Below are 17,187 nucleotides of genomic sequence, written 5' to 3' on the forward strand. Positions count from 1 at the left end.
AATTCCTTAATCCTAACACTGGTGGAAAGCAGTTCTAATATAAATCTATTTGGATTCAGCACAGATTAGCTACCAAAAAACTGTCTGCACATCAGGAGCATGTCTGTATAAGGATACACCAAACAGCTGAGCACAGTGGCTCAGACCTGTAATCCCAGCACTTTGGGACGCCAAGGTGGGTGGATCACCTGAGGTCAGGAGATCAAGACCATCGTGGCCAACATGGTGAAACCCTGTCTCTACTAAAAGTACAAAAATTGGCCTGATTTGCGGTGGGCACCTGTAATCCCAGCTACTCAGGAGGCTGAAGTGGGAGAATCACTTGAACCTGGGAGGCAGAGGTTGCAGTGAACTGAGATTGCACCATTGCACTCCAACCTGGGTGACAGAGGGAGACCCCATCTCAAAAAAAAAAAAAAAAAAAAAGGGATAAACAAAAAAAAAAGTCAAATTGTGAAAGTGAGTTATGAACATCCTAATGTATGGATCTAGATATCAAGTGTTCAAAGCATTGAAACCTATGAAATTCCAGAAAGTAAAGCTTTATAATGTATATTGTTTCCTTACCAAAATCTAAAAATGTTCATCTATTTATTACACTACTAGATAAAGCTCTAAAGTGGATATTTATATAGTACAATCTTGCCAAATGGCTCTGCCATGTAGACTTGATGACTCATTGCTTTAAAGAAAGAGCCAGCCCAGAATGTGCCGACATCTTTAAGATATCCCTGTAACAGTGCTGAAGATAGAGATGTCATGTACAAGGAAAAGAGAAAAACACCCAAAATAAAGAGAAAATATCTTGCATAGATAAATGAAATGAATGTGCTTTCATTTCCAAATGTTAAACTAACACTAATCATGATAAGAGCTAAATCCCTAACAGGCATGTGGGGCCCATTAACCAAAAGAGGTTTAAGCTCCAGCTATGACGGTATCTGCAAACAAATACATTTATCAAGGAAGAAAGCAGTTGAGTGTCCTTGAAGAGCACACTTCCTCTAAAGTGAAGTCGAAATTTATTTCATTAACCAAAATGTCTATTTAGCACCAAATTGGCACTGTGTCTGCATTGCCTGAGCAAACTCTAAGTGGAAATTGGTGTTTATTAACATCCCATCTCTCTTCCCAAGGGATTTAAAAGACTAGGTGGAAGCTATTAAGGAGACAACCATATTTTTCCCACTGTTACCCTCATTTATGATATAGCCATTGCCCCGTCACTAAAATAGCTGCTGAGCCACTTGGTAAGGCAAAAGGGAATTCTAGGCAATACGGCAGACTGAACTGACACAGACAGACCTATTCCTTCTGCAAAGACTTTGCAGGACTGGACAAAATATATGCATATCCCCGCTTGGGGCAGAAGGGAGACTGGGTGGGGAATGTCCCAGGTGCCAGACACAAAGAAGTGATCAAAGTAGAGTCATAAGTGTCAGACAGTAACAAGACCAGAGTGGAGTGTGTGACTTGTATGATAGGATCGGTGGACTGGGGTCTTAGTGCTCGAGAGAAGACAGGAGGCATGGCTTTGGAGCTATACAAGGTGACTAAGCTAGCACTGGTCTCAGGGAAATCCAGAAGTCTACATGTGTTGCCCACCCATGAAATAGAGACTGGAAGAACTATCCACTGGCCCAGGGACATAGAGGCTTGCCATATCCACAGGGCCTAGGTCACGCAGGTAAAAGCAAAGAGACTTCATATGACATAGAAAACCTGGCATTGTGCTATGTTGAGGGCACTGGCCCCAGCTTTGTTCACTTCTTCATTTGGAACCTGAAACCAAGAAATTAACATAAAAACTCAAGGGGGACTGGCAGGAGCAAAAGAAAAAAAAAAACGAAGAAAGAAGGCAACCAGAAAAGGAGCTGAGAGAGCACACAAATGTGAAAAGCAGGGAGGATGAGCAGCCGAGGACTAGAAATCATCATGCCACCTAAAAAAGACAACACAATAAGCTTCTAAAAAGGAGGAAAGAGAAAGGATAGAAACCAAAGTATAATAACAGGGTATTTTTTTTTTTTGAGAAAAGAACTATTTAGAGAAACACTACACAGAATTCTAGAAATGCACACACATGCCCACACACAGAAATGTACATAGCTTCATTGGCCTGAAAAACTCCATTGAGGAATAGAGGAGCTCCAGTTTCCAATAATAGAGGCTAAGGTCAACCTCCCATTGAAAGCAACAAAAGAACTGGGTGGCTTGTAGTATCTCAAATCTCTTCCACCTAAAAACGTGGAAGAGCTCAGAAGCTGTGGAGGCCTCCCAGACTGATTTTTAGGTGCACACTGGGACTAGGGAAGAAAATAGGTATGAGACACCAAACCTTTCATGCATGTCTTCATGTCACTGTGAGACTAGAAACTCACACCTGGCCTTTTGTTCTCATTCTAAGAGAAACTGAATGGGTCTCACAGAAGACCTTGCCTGTACACTGATGAGAACAGACAACAGATAAATTAACTCTACTGCCCGCTCCTTACCCCAGAGGGCTTGATCTGAGTGGAAAGGAAAAGGGAAAAAAAGTAAAAGAGAAGGACACATGCATGGAAGTTGTGACTACTGACCCACTCTAACTTACTCAAGAAAAATGAAGCTATGGATACCTTCTGTCACCTTTTCTACTCACCATTGTTCTGGGAATCAAAACACACAAACATAGATGTAGATTTTAATAAAAGACTTTACATCTTTATGATTTTCAGGCAAGATGACTGTCAAATCATAAAACTTCTAACTCAATCTACAAAGAAGCTCTTGGAACTAATAAGACTATAGCAAGATTTTTGCATACAAGGTCACTAAGCAAACATCAACAGGGTTCCAGCAACAATCAACCAGAAAAAATATATTAATAATCCCATTCACAATAGCAACAAAGAGTATAAGTTACCTAGTCACAAATCACTAAAGAAGGTACAAGTTCTATATGGAGAGTACGGTAAGGACATAAGAAAATATCCAGCAATCTCACTCCTGGGTTATACCTCTAGAGAAATGGAAACTTCCGTATATGCATGTATAGAGTAGGTCTAAGCATAATCACCCAAACCAACAAACAACAAAAATCTCCTTCATCTTGGTGAATGAATAAACAAAATGTGGCCCATCTACACAACAGAGAGCTATTCACCAATCACATGAAATAAACTATTGCTACAATTTGGGTGAATCTCAAAGGCATTTGAGTAACAGAAGCCAGTCTTAACAGGGTACGCATTGTACAAGTTCATTTATGTGACATTCTCCAAGAAATAACTATAGCGCTAGAAGACAGATCAGCCATTGCAGGAGTTGGGATGGAGAGGACATAACTGCAAAAAAATATTATTTAAGAGTTTCGGGGCTGGCAGAGCTGTTCTATATCCTCATTTGATTGGTGGTTACATGTATAAAATTAATAGAGCTGTGTGCACTAAAAAGTAAATTTCACTGTATGTTAATTGAGAAAATATAATTTAAAAGTACAGGAACTTTTATTAAAAAGTGGATCTGATGTGATGGGAAGGTAATTCAATATGGTAAAAGTAATTCAATATGGTAAAAATGACATTCTCCCCAAAATTAATATATAAATTCAATGAATTTCACAAAAACCCAGCAGAGTTTAATAAAACTTGAAAAATTAATATTAAAATTTTTAATGAATAATAAAGATGTAGATATAACCTTTTGGAGACAGCTTGAAGAGAGGAAGGACATGCCTTGCCACCTATCAAGAATTATTATAAAGCTCTAGTACTTACAACCATGAGAAATGGGGGTAGGGATAGATAAACAGAGCCTGACAGAGTGCACAGTTGTACCAGAAGATTTATAAATTGCTGTTTGTGCACTATTCACAATAGCAAAAACATGGAGTCAACCTAAATGCCTATCAATGATACACTGGATAAAGAAAATGTGGTACATACACACCATAAAATACTATGCAATTATAAAAAGAACAAGATCATGTCCTTTGCAGGGACATGGATGGAGCTGGTGGCCGTTATCCTTAGCAAACTAATGCAGGAACAGAAAACCAAATACCACATGTTCTCACTTATAAGTGGAAGCTAAATGATGAGAACACGTGGACACAGAGGGAAACAGCAAACACTGGAGCCTGTTGGAGAGAGTGGAAGGAGGGAGAGGATCAGGAAAAATGACTAATGGGTATTAGGCTTAATACCTGGAAAATGAAATAATCTGCACAACAAGCCCCCATGACACAAGTTTACCTGTGTAACCAACCTGTACATATATCCTTGAACTTAAAATACAAGTTGAAAAAAATAAAATAAATTGGTATTCATTTATATAGATTCAAATATCTCTCTATCATCTGTCAATCATCTATTATCTACCATCTATCTATCAACTAACAATCATCTATTGCTTATCTATCATCTGTCACCTATCTGTCATCTACCTATTTTCTATCAGCTATCTATCCACCTAATTTCCTACCATACCGCAGACACAAAAATAAATTCTAATCAGATTAAATTCCTAAAGGTGAAATGTAAAACGTAAAAAAAAAAAACTCCTAAAAATCAAGAAGAAAAAAATGTAACAGAAAAAAATAAACTAAGGATATGAAAAACATATGCCACAAGGGGCCATCAGTCAAATAAAAATTAAAGGAATACAATTTTATTTCACACCCACCGAAGATGTGAAGATGCAACCGTTTGGCATTCAAAACACTGGCAAAGCTGTAGAAATGAACTTTTTTAACAGACGTTATCGCAGCAGTCTTCGATTCACAGAAAAGCTACGGAAAGTACAGACTTACCATCTGTTACCTTTTCCCACCTCCACAGTCAACATTTTGGTACTTTTGTTACAATTGATGAACTAATATTAAGAAATTTCTTAACTAAAGTCCATAGTTTTCACTGAAGCTCACTCTTTGTGTTATAGCTTTTATGAGTTTTGATAAATGTATAATGAATGGTGCCCACCATTACAATATCACGCAGAATAATTTCACTGCCCTAAAAACTCCCTGTGTCCAGACTATTGCTCCCCTTCTCCCCCTGAAACCCTGGTAACCACTGATCTTTTTACTGTCTCTATAGTTTTCCTTTTTCTGGAATGTCATGTTAGGAATTATACAGTATGTAGCCTTTTCAGGCTGGCTTCTTTACTTAGCAATATGCATTTAAGTTTCCTCCATGTCTTTTGGTGGCTTGATAGCTCATTTCTTGATATTGCTAAAAAATAGTCCATTGTCTGGGTGTGCTACAGTTTATCCACTCACCCACTGAAGGACATACTGGTTTCTTACAAGTTGTGGCAATTATGAATTAATGGACTTTTTATATATCATTGATAGAAAGACAAAATGCAACAACAGCTTTGGAAGATAAGGTGGCAACATTTAATGCAGTTGAAAAATTCTTAAGGAAGAATAAAGACCTAGGGATAGCCTTTTGGGGATACTTTGAAAAGAGGGAGGAAGGGAATGCCTTACCACATACCAAGACTTACTATAAAGTTCTAGTAGTCAGAACCATGAGGAAGGGGAATACACAACGAGCTCAGAACTTCTATTCCTAGGTACACATCACAGAGAAACTCTTTCCAGGAAACATACAGAAAAATGCCCATTAAACACTTTCTGTAATGGGGAAAACTGCAAACAAACTAGAAGTGTGCCAATAGGAGTATTGGGATAGGAGACAATTCTCCATGAGGCTCTCTCAGATGTCTGTACATTTTTCAGCAGAGGCGCTGGGAACTTTTGTTCTGGATGATCTTTTCAAGGGTGTTTATATAGTGAACAGCCTCAAAAGATAGTGATAGTGTCTCCCTCTGGAGCAAAGTTTAGGCAGACTGACTTACTGGCCATTGTAAAAGATTTCAGTTTTCTAAGCTGGGGATTCCCTGGCTATGACACCGACTGACTACATGTGTAGCAAATGCGTGGACCCCTTCACATCACCTCCACGGAATTCGAGGCAAAAAGAGAACTGGTACAAACATGAAGTTCCTGCTATTCACTGTGCCATGAGTAACAGAGTCCATTGTCTCTGATCCAGGAGTCTCATGATTTCTGTCAGCATCCATGGTACTAAAACTGTTCACATGAAAGTAGGGTAAAATCTCAGATCCTCCTCCATTCTTGACAAATGGGTAAATAAAATTTTGAAATGGTTACACAACAGGCTGCCATAGAACAGAATAAATAAATTAAAACAGCAGCTATCCACACAGATAAATTTCAATAATAGGCCAGGCGCGATGGCTCACACCTGTAATCCCAGCAATCTGGGAGGCTGAGGGGGGCAGATCACCTGAGGTCAGGAGTTTGAGACCAGTCTGGCCAACATGGCAAAACCGTGTCTCTAGTAAAAATACAAAAATCAGCTGGGTGTAGTGGCAGGCACCTATAATCCCAGCTACTCAGGAGGCTGAGGCAAGAGAATCGCTTAAACCCAGGAGGCGGAGGTTGCACTGAGTCGAGATTGCGTGACTGCATTCCAGCCTGAAGGATAAAACGAGGATTTGTCTCAAAAGAAAAAAAAACATTCAATAATATAATTCTGGATGAACATAACTAAACCACTTCCATAAAATCAATGTTGCTTTGGGCACATACATGTGTATAAAATACAAATGGGTACTGACATATAATCTTCAGGATAATGCTAACTCAGGAGAAGCAGGATGGAGGAACTGCAGCAGAATGTCTTAAATCTTATAAAAATATGTAAAAATGCTAACATGTGTTCCTTCCATCAGCTGGGTATAGAAGTTTGCTATATAGATCCAGTCTTTACATGCAATTTTGAAAATTTTGTTCTTAATTCTCTTTCAAAAATTTTACAGTGGCAAACACCTAAAATGAAATGAAAGAAGCTATTGATAGTCTTTATTTGCCTCACTTTATGTGATTATTCAAACATTTCATGCATAACTATGAAGATGTTTGATTATGGTGTGGCCTACTCAATGGCTTATGCCCATAGTTCATCTTTCTAAACTCTAGAAAATTCTGAATTCTGAGTCTCCATAGCTTCCAGGATTTGAGGTAAGGGCTGGTAATTTTGACATATTCTTTTGAAATACTATATATATATACATATTTTATAATTTAAAGGTATTAAAATGAAGGTCAGGTGTGGTGGTTCATGCCTGTAATCGCAGTACTTTGGGAGGCTAAAGTGGAAGGATCGCTTGAGTCAAGGAGCTCAAGACCAGCCTGGGCAACACAGTGAGACACCCCCATCACTACGAAAGATGAAATAAAAAATTAGTCAGGTGTGGTGGCATGCACCTGTAGTCCCAGCTACTCAGGAGGCTGAAGCAGGAGGATTGCTTGAGCCCGGGAGGTCGAGGCTGCAGTGAGCCATGATTGCACCACTGCATTCTAGCCTTGGGGACAGAATAAGACCCTGTATCTCTCTCCCTCTCTCTCCCTCTCTCTCTCTCTCTCTCTCTCTCTCTCTATATATATATATATATATATATATATATATATATATGAAAAAGAAAAATGCTCTAACATTAGCTCTAACAGTTTTTAAGATGTAAAACCAAATGTGCATGGCAGAATGCACATGATTCTCTACAAAACAGAGCCCAGGGCATAGGTCAAGGAGCCCTTGGATGCATCACGTCAGCTTGGTGTCCACTCCTAGTCTCACAGTGGCAAAAGGAAATCTGTCCCTTATGCACAGCATAGACAAGACCATTCTGGAAACACTAACCCATGGTTTTTGTGATTCCTAGATCATATTCTAGAAAACAAATATATCATTTTAAAACTTGGTAAGATAAAATGATACAAGATTTTTCTGTAACTTTGAAAGAGCTAATAATGCTTATTTCTGTTCATTTTGCTCTTATGCTCCCTGCTTAACTGTTAGATTCATGCCTGATCTAAAAGCTCCAGATCCCCCAAGTGACAAATACAGCTGAGCACTTATATCTTTGGATAGGGTCTCTCTTACACAGCACTTCAGAAGCTTTTGGCCTCTCCAGTCTCCTGTGCCATCACCACCCAGCTCTGCAGAGGCTCTGAGTCGCTCCAGGCAGCTACACCCTGATACCTGTCAGATTCACGCCAGGAGCCTCCTGCCTTCCTTCTCCCTAAGGGCATCTCTGCTGGGGGCATGGTATGGGACAGCTTGGGTGCCGGCTCCCTGCACACTCTGTGATGCAGGGGAATGGTTACCTGCTGAGGGAGAATGTTTAATCAGAGGGGTTTGGAGCCAGATGACGGATGCTCTCCCTTCCTCACCCTGGCCAGCTGCTCTGAAAAGCATTCCCACCCTTTATAGACAGTGTCACTGAATGGAGTAACCAGTTGCCCATGGTGGTGACCCATGGGTAAATTGCTCCTGAATTAGATTCTCCTCTCTTCTTGCCCAACCCACCTTGTCCGTGGTTCCTGCCCATGGGGGTTACTCTCCGCAATAAAGTATCCTATCTCAGGCTCATTCTCTGAAAAAATTAAGCCAAAGTAGCTTTCAAGCCAGTCTCACATTTTCAGGTAGGTCCAGGTATTTTGGAGAGAAAGAAGGCTTTTCTCCTAATTCTAAAAAAAATCCCAGATAACCTCAGAAAACCATTTTTGAGTTGCTTTTCATTTCTGCACACTACCTTTTACCTATGGAAATAAATATCTTCTCTGAAGATCAAGTTTTCTTCCAGAGCACTCACCTAAATTGCCCCTGGTGGCAAACAATTGTGAAACCTACCTCCAGTGTTGTCAAACAACCAAAGCTGACTTATTAAGACACATTTGTGGTTTCTGGGCATTTTAATTGATGGTAGCTTGTTTTATTTCATGCCTGTCGTTGGCAGGCCCTTTGATCAGAATGAGCATTTGCTTTGCTTCTCTGGTCCTAACGATGAACTTCTACCCATGCATCCGATTTGCCTGACAAGAGACAGGACACTGGGGCTTGGACTTCACTTCTGTGACTTCGAAGCAGAAATAAAGCAATTGACCTGTGTGACAAAACACCTCCTCCACTTGTCCTGCTTAGAGCCTTACATGGCACAAAACCAAATCCAAATCATAAGTGAGCCACAGGACAGCTTCCTCTGACTTTCCATGCTAGTGCTCATTCTAACTTCTCTTCCGACATGTTCTGTGAAGCAATAAATAGAACTAAGTATCTTTTTAGGACATTTTTATTGCAACATATTTTTTTTCTCTGCCTCCTACCATCTTATTATGTTATGTCACCAAACACCAGAGAGACACAAAACAGATGTTGCCAACAGGAGCAAGCACACAGGGGATTTCCCATCAGAAATCATGACGAGGAAGCTCTTGGAACTCAGCTATGATCATGGTCATACTATTCAGAGCCCTGGATGTAGGGTGGAGTGAGAGGCTCACACACGAAGGGCAGCACTAAGTTTCTCTCTGTGGAATAATGTAAAAGGAAAATAATGTCTTGGCAGTTAAAAAGGAAATGAAAGGTCAAATGCATCTCGTTACAAATGCTTTGCAATAATGTCCAAGTTTCTTTGTGGCACTGGAAGAAAAAAGTTTTACAAAAACGTTGTTTGGAAGGAATATACTGCTGCCTAGTTCATGGACATTTTTATAAAAAATTATTCTTTTCTTAGGGTGGCATTGCTGCATTGTAGTACAGCTGAGCTTTATGTTTGACGTATTTCCATACACAAAATTCCATTTCCCCAAATTCTTACCTTCTAATGTGTACAGAAGAAGAATGACAATGAGAATAAAAATAAGAGTGAAAAATAAGAATTTATAAAGTCCTATTTGGTTTATTATATATGTATTTAAGTTAGAGATACTAGATTATTTATAATCTTGCAGAACTCCATGCCCCTTTTTAGAAATATGAACTGAAATAAGTAAAAATATAGCTCACAGGCTTCCCATTCAAGAAAGCAGACTTGGCACATATTTTATGTCATTTCTCTTAAGACTTCTTAAACTGACTGTAAATGGGTGATCAAAATAACAAATCCATGACAACAAAAATGTTATGGGGTAAAGCTATTGGCAGATATGCAATTTCAACAAAATTCTAGATCAGTTTCCTAACCATGGCACTCTTGACATTTGAATAATTCTAGATTATAAGGGCAGAATCACCATAATATGTGTTTAGCAGCATCCCTGGTCCTTACCCACTCGATGCCAGTAGCATCTTCCCTTACCCTCAACTACAACAACCCCAGATCTCTCCAGACATTGTCAAGCATCTCCTGGGGGCACCATCACCCTCGTGAAGAACAAATGGTCTAAAGACAGAGAGCAAATGAATAAATGTTTACTCACACAACTGAGAAGAGAAGGCTGCAGCCTAGAACATATGTAGAGTGCACCACAGTGCAGACGACAGGCAAGCTGCACATGAGAACATCCGAGAAAGTGTAACAGTGATGCTACCATGCAACAGAAGATCAGAGAGATAGAAGGAGTGAGGGAGCAGAGAATACTGGGACTAAGTGGAGTCTCTGGACAGAACAGTAGAATAAATACATGTGTGCATACACACACACCCTCACACGTACACATGCACATACATGAAAACCCATGCACCCATGCACATACATGCCTTCAAACACACTCATACATGCACACACATCGGCATGCCCATGCATGCACACATACTCTGTCACATTCACATATGCAACGGGCAGAATGTCCATCAGCACATGAATAAACAGCAAGTGATCTACCCAGACGATGAAACATTATTCAGTAAGAAAAGGAATGAAAAACTGACACATGCTACGACATGAATGAAGCTTGAAAACATCATGCTCCATGAAAAGAGCCAGACACAAAAGGCCACATGTTGTATGATTCTATTGACATGAAATGTCCAGAACAGGTAAATGCATAGACACAGAAAGCACATGAGTCGTAACCTGGGACTGCGGGAAGAGGAAAAGGGCAGTGATTGATCAGTGGATAAGGATTTCATTTCCTGATGATGAAAATACCCTGGAACTAGATAGGAATAATCTTGTGAATGTACTGAATGCCACTGAGGTGTAAACTCATATACTTAAAATGGTAAATTTTATGTGTATTTTACCCCATTTCTTAAAAAAGACAAGAAAAATAACTCTCTTGGTGCTGGGAAATCAGATTACTCTGGGAGCAGAGGGCCAGGTGTTCCCACATTGCTGAGAGCAAAATGCAGAAAAATCTCTGAGTTTAAGCAAATTGGGTTGAAACCCTAGTTCTACTATGCATAAGTGAGGTGAGCATGGACAAATTAATTTTTCTATGGTTGGCTTTCCTTTCCTGCAAAGTACATTCCAGGATTGTCCTGAGAGACAATGAAAGAGGCAGATGGAAGCTCCTGGTGCAGAGCAGGCCCTTTGGTGGTCACAGGCAGCCCTCCTGGCCTCAGTGGCTCCATTCCACCCAGCAGTGTAGCCAGCTTTTCTTCATAGCCAGCAGGAGCCTTATTACATGCTCACCGTTTGTAGAATGTAACAAAAATCTGCTGCAGCTTTTTTTTTTTTTTTTTTTTGGTCATGGTTTTCTAGGTGAAAGACTCATACCCACTAAGTGTAATCTTCACTTATAGAGCGTAAAAAGATGCTTAACTGAAGGACTGCAAGCGTAACTATAATAATATTCAAGCAATATTTTCAGATCATGCAAGGGACTTACTGTGAGAATTCAGCCTCTCTTTAACTGGTAGGATTGTTTTCACAATTCCTGTCTTACGAAAAACTCAAAAGCAAGAATCTCAAAAAGAAGCTGAAACCACAGATCGCATATGCTTTGTCGTCTTCCACAACTGCAGCCCTGCAAACGTACTTGGTTGAGTTTATGGTCTTCACAAAGGGCTAGCTGCAGTCACACTTAGTGCACCCCCTTAAGCCAGCTGAGAAAACAAAGGGATTAAGACTGCCAAACTTCACAGTGGTTTTGTGAAACTTCCGTGTCTACCATGAATGCCTGTAAGATGGCGAATTAAACTTAGGTTAAATTCAGCTCTCATTAAACCTAGGTTATCAAAGCCTTTCCTTGCCTGTGTCAATTTGCCAGGCTTAGAAGCTCCTCTAACTGGAACTTGCACCACAGGTTGCTACAGAGCCTCTGTGCACATTCCTTCCTTGTTTTCCTAGGAAGTTGCTAGGATAAGAGGGAAAGTCTGCTTGTTTATTCCTAGGATAATCAATGTTGCAGTCAGGCCGAGTTCCTGCAGTATAGTTTGGGTAATTTTTAAGAGATAAATCAGATTCATGCAATGAAATAGCAGGGTTTTTGTTTCATTTGGGTCATTCTTCAATTTTAAGAGAATATATCTCAGCACAACATTATCTGAACAAAAGAGAACTAGAAGTGAAATCTTTAATTAGGTAGTAAAGTTGCTCCCTGCCCAAGAAGCTGAGTCTTCAGAAGGAACAGGCCTCGCCTTTACAGGGCGGAGTTCTTCCCAGATTCACAAACCAGGAGATAGAGCAGCACTTTCCAAACGTTGGTGTGCATGAGAATCCCCTGGAGAGCCTGTGATGGGGCAGATTCCTGAGCTCATGCCTGAGATGCTGATTCCGTGGTTCTAGGATGGGGCTGAGCATTGACACTTTGAGCAACTGCCCATGGAAGGAGTGCACGTTGAAGAGCAAGCCTCAGTCAGTAAGAATGCACATACTAGCCCCAATATCACCTAAGAGACTCGTGGCTCATTACAAGTTGTCTATAGAAGCTCCTCACGATCCCAACCAACTTCTTTCCCATATGTACTTCCGGCTCTGAGTTGCTTCTGTTAAATCAAGTTTAGCCAGAAGCTGCCACCTTACATATTTTAAGTTCAGCCTAAAAGTTTCTCTGTACATCATGAACTATAAATACTAAATGGAATTGTAAACAGACTGTAACCTACTCTTGTGCCAATCAAAGAGTTTTGGCCAATCACACGTGATCAACTGTTCAAACCAGGTTCAAATAAGGCAAATGTCTAGCTGTAACAAATCTGGCTGTTTCTGTACCTCACTTCTGTTTTCTGTACATCATTTTCCTTTTTCTGTCTGTAAATCTTCTTCTATCACATGGCTGTGCTGGAGTCTCTGAGTCCACTCTGGCTTGGGAGGCTGTCCAATTCACGAATCATTCTTTGCTCAATTAAACCTTCTTAAATTTAATTTAGCTACAGTTTTTCTTTTAACACTTCCTCCTGATTCTCCTATTTGCTTTTGTTGCACACCATGCAGTGTGCAATGAAAATTCTGGGGTGGGACAAGGTCAAGGACAGACTTGAGACAAGAAATACATAGCACATGAGGCAAAGAACGGAGCCACTGTGAGCATATTTGTCATGGAAACACAATTTTACAGTGTGGCAATTCTTGGTTCACTCACTCCAAAAGGAGCATGGCATGGTGCCATCAAATATAAGTATCAGATTAACAGCAAACAATGTTTAAGACTACTATGCATGGTGATGGAGTCAAAGAAGTATGAAACTCTACTCTGCCCTTAGGATCATATCAGTGACTTGGGATCCTGGTCTACAATGGGTCCAGGCACAAAACTAAAGGCCAAAGAGCCAGAAAGTTTGCAACCCACAGCCTGAAAAAGGAGGAGCACGGTTGTAAGCACTGGTGCCCTTGTGCAACATAGAAACACACTCCTGAAAAAAGGAACATACCAGATTTTGAGGTATTTGTTTTTCCGCAGGCAGCATAGATCCATTTTATCTACAATGTTGCCTTTCATGGAAACCAGTGACTAAAGCAACAGTTGAAATATCCACAGTAGTGTAACTTGGAACAAATGGCACTTGGATGGCGTTTGTCCATGGAAACATCTGACCTCTGAGCTCCAGAATTGCAGGATTATTATTTCTATGCCCTTAAATTGTCAAGGGGAAGACCTGCCTATCGGAACATCTGCATAACTCGGAGTTTTACTGAGCAACAGAACATTCTGTACTTTTCAGATCTACATTTACTAGTCTATCTTCAAAAGGACAATGTGAAGATTAATTAATCTAATGTCCATGGAGCACAGAGGAGCTGAAAATGCACCATAGACAGATTTGGCCTCACTCAGTCAACCCAGTCACACAAATTCAGTTATAGTTGGCTGGGTCTTGAAGCATGGACGTGATCCATATCCCACCTTTAGAGGGCTTGACATTGAAGTATCTGCCATTTCTCCACTGTCCTTCCTAAATCAGAGGCGTAAAGCCTGTGGTTTCTTCAAGGAAGGTTAAATAACTGGCCTTCATATGTGCTAAATAATGGCTTTAGTTTTGAAACTCCAAGGAAGCCAAGAAAGGTTTTCTGTCTCTGGCTTGCCAGAGGAATGGTTTTCAAACCCAGTGTGCAACCCTAGAAGTCCTTTGTGATAACTTAGCAGGCTAAAGACCACAGGGGATTGGGCCACGAGAGCAATGCCTGAAGAGCACAAACCACCTGATTGCTCTGTGGTGGAGACTCTACTCTAGAATGTAGGAGGAGAAGGCAACTATGAAGGCATTGCAGGGGCAGTAGGACATGCCAGTCTTCCATCCACCTGGTCCCAGCCATTCCCCACCACATTCCCATGTCACATAAGAAACAATGCACCAATTGCTTTTACATTTTAGTCCTTAGATGGCTATTTCTGTGTCTTAACTTTGTCAAGGTCAAGACAAAAAGGAGGATCAGAGAAAGAAGCATTCACTCAGCCTAATAGGAAATAGGATCTGACATCAGGCAATAACTGAAATGAAAGCAAAGTGGATGGTAACAAAGGAAGATGTTTGTGAACTATCCCCAAGAGGAGATGCCTCCTTGCTTAATATACATGGCATATTTCTCCAAAGCATTTGCCTTCTGTGAACCTATAACCAAAATCCATGAGGTGAAGGGTTTTCTCAAGAGTATAAGACAAGTCGATATGGATCTGGTGGAGGGGAGCCCACCAGATTCCTTCCAATTCCAGGGCCCAGTTTCTTTCCATGAGCCATGTGATATGTATGTGTTTATTTATTGCCAACATTGTATAACACTACCTGAAATGAGTAGAAATGTAAAAACTACGCTTCTTTGAATTGGCATATCCTAAACCATGTATGCAAACCTGAGATCTTAAGTAGGACAGAAGTAAATTATTTCTGTCTTCTCCTTATATTTGGTCTGCAAATTGAAGCAGATACTGTTACCCAAATACCGGGGTTTCAGTCTAGGTCCTGTTGCTCACTGCTCAAAAGCCAATTACCGAGATGACGATTATTGCCAAGGAATAAAGCTTTAATCTGGTGCTATACAGCCAAAGAGATGGAAGATCAGTCTCAAATCCATCACCTTGATTGACTAAAATCAGGAGTTTATATAGCAGAGAAGAAATGTAACAATGTGTGAAAAACTAGGGAAGGGCAAGGAAGCAATCATGATGAATAAGGGGTGCAGCATCTCACAATGCAGTGATCTGGGGAGTTTCAGTTCTTTGGTACTATTTTTTAGAGGCCTGAAGGTTGTTTTCTGAATGATCTCAAAACAAATATACATCTCAAGCTTTAAGATTAGAAGAGTCCATTTCTATGTTTATAGACTTAGACTACATAATTATATCATAAAGTCTAAAACAAAGATATCTAACAAGATTTGACATAGTGGATCAATCAGGGAAAAGGTCCATTTGGATTTGTGAAAGACACCTTCTCACTAAAATGTTTGCATGCTAGCAAAGTGGAAAGATCAATGAATTAGAATAGGATGTCACCCCTGCCAGTCCTTTCCCTGCCCCAGTTTGTTAACTGAAACATTAAGGCATGCTGAGGTACTTTGCATCTCAAAATGCCATAAACTGCAACTTGATTATTTTTCAAATAATCAGAATATTTTTAACACAAGACCCTGCTCCCAAATGCTTAGCATTAATGACTAGTTAAGTGTTATACAATGATCATTTCAAAGCATCAGCCTAATTCCCCAGGTTCATTTGTCTCCATTTTTACTACAATGTTTTTATATAAAGTAACATGAGATTTATTTTCCTAAACAAGTAAACTCCAAATATTAGTTTCTACTCTGTGTTTAGTAAATCTATAATTTCATAACCAGTACAAAGATGATTTATATGTTTGCAAACCAAGCCCCCAGCAGAATGTCACAATGTAATTACTACTTTTTAATTGTTTAATATTTATTTTTTATAGCATTCATAAGAAATCAAAACTTGTTTCTTATATGTCTCATTTCCACTACTATTTATTGGCTAAAATAATGGAAATTATAAAAAGATAAGAAAATAATCAATATGTCTTTTACTTTCCTACAACTCCCAAAAATACAAGCCTAGATGGGTCAGTAAATGTGCCAATCTTCTATATACCTAAGTCATAATTACAAGCCAGTGGCCAGTGAACTTTATTTTTCTGACTCTGAGTGGCCAGAAGACATTACCTTACAAATCTCTTAGTCCCATGGTGCTTGAGAAAGGAATTTTGTACCTTTTATTTGTTTAAAGGCTCTAAGAATGGGTTTTGGGGTTGTTACAAAACCATAATGATGTCAATGTCATCCAGCCAAAGCCTCTCCAAGAAATCACAATTATAGCTGGGTTGACTGACTCACTGCAAGCAGGGAGAACACACATCTTGGGGGACCATAAGAATATCAGTAAAAGGTTAGAAAAGTTTCATTATAAAACACAGCCTTATGTTAGTAATTTAGGGGAGGATTCAAGAAAGCAGGGCTTTGCTTCAGGCTGGATGCTATCAGAAAGCTTAGGTCATTACCTAATTAGCCATCTTGATATATCTTGTCCAGAAAGCAGCAGTCAGAAAAGTGGAATGTTTGGTCATTTGGGTGGTTTGGACAATGTTCATGTCTCTGCCCACATTTGGATGAGATTATGGAGTGGCCTTGTATTTTCCTGACCCATCATAGTCATAGAGTGGCCTTGTCTGATGTGGGGGTCCTGTTCAACTGGAGAGTATCACGGCCTGACTGTGAGGGCCAGACTGGCTTCCCGCTGTGAGCCACATTGTCTTTCTGGATGGTCATCTTTTCCCTGCCTCACCTAAGACGCAATTCTATCTGCTGTCATCTAAGTCTACAAAGAGAGTACTTCTGCTGGCTGGCAACAATCCCTTCTCCCATGCTGGTTGCAAAGACAAAAGTCTCTCTGGAGGCCCATGTTTCACTCTTGTTGCCCAGGCTGGAGTGCAATTGTGTGATCTCAGCTCACCACAACCTCCACCTCCCTGGTTCAAGCTATTCTCCTGCCTCAGCCTC

At 40.1% G+C, this 17,187-nt stretch overlaps 1 long non-coding RNA gene across 5 annotated transcripts in view; it reads right to left on the bottom strand.

Annotated features, from left to right (window-relative positions):
- The window catches only part of LOC116556631, a 131,551-nt gene that overhangs the window by 64,456 nt on the left and 49,908 nt on the right, over positions 1–17,187 (bottom strand). The window contains exons 8-9 of one of the 5 annotated variants that reach the window (XR_004271096.1): positions 8,959–9,101; positions 4,635–6,123 (exon numbers count right to left, since the gene is read on the bottom strand). The exons of 3 other annotated variants lie outside the window; for them this stretch is intronic. This is a non-coding gene — a long non-coding RNA (uncharacterized LOC116556631). One more of the 5 variants, XR_004271097.1, reaches the window with a different exon arrangement.

This window comes from Sapajus apella, unplaced genomic scaffold (assembly GCF_009761245.1).
Source record: "Sapajus apella isolate SASKATOON/1434 unplaced genomic scaffold, GSC_monkey_1.0 scaffold17, whole genome shotgun sequence".
NCBI classification, from domain to species: domain Eukaryota; kingdom Metazoa; phylum Chordata; class Mammalia; order Primates; family Cebidae; genus Sapajus; species Sapajus apella.